Raw genomic sequence first — 684 nt, 5'->3', positions numbered from 1 at the left:
CTGTGTTAAGCTGCAGTCCCGGTTAGAAGCGATGTCGAAGTACAGGGCCACGCACAGTAGGCGTCTGCACATCGGACCTGCCTCGGAGGGAATGCTGCCAGTTACCTCCAACTCCGAGGAAGCAAACGGACCGTTCACGGACTTTTAATTTTTAGATACGCATGTGTTTGGATACGCGTTGTATATAGTTGTGTGTGTTTTAACAAAGCTCTTTCTTTGCATAAACAGCTTCCTGGCAAATGTTAATTTTGCTGTATAAATTCATTCATGTCCTTGATGGTAGCCTAATAATTGTGTAGTAGTGTAGGATAACATAAATACACAGCATATGAATGACTAAATATATGAATAAATAAATAAATATATATTTGTATATATATATATTTACATATATATTTATGTAAATATATATGTAAATATATATATATATGCCAACCAATCACGAGCGATTTTACTTGTTCAAAAAGAAGTGGTTCTGTCCAATACTCAGTAAGAAAATTCAAGCCTGGCCTGGCCACGTGTGGTTTTGCTGCCAATCACGAGCGATTTCACTTGTTTGAGAATAGTGGTTTCAACCAATACTGAGTAGGTTATTCAAGCCAGACCTGGCCAGCCGCGCGGGTTCGCTGCATTCATATGCTAATTAGGGCCATTAGTACAGCTGATCGCTCTCCACATACGTCA

The sequence above is a fragment of the Cyprinodon variegatus genome, unplaced genomic scaffold (assembly GCF_000732505.1).
Source record: "Cyprinodon variegatus isolate N-32 unplaced genomic scaffold, C_variegatus-1.0 Scaffold485, whole genome shotgun sequence".
Classification (NCBI taxonomy): Eukaryota; Metazoa; Chordata; class Actinopteri; order Cyprinodontiformes; family Cyprinodontidae; genus Cyprinodon; species Cyprinodon variegatus.
The sequence above is the reverse complement of the archived record's forward strand: the minus strand, read 5'-3'. Positions refer to the sequence as shown.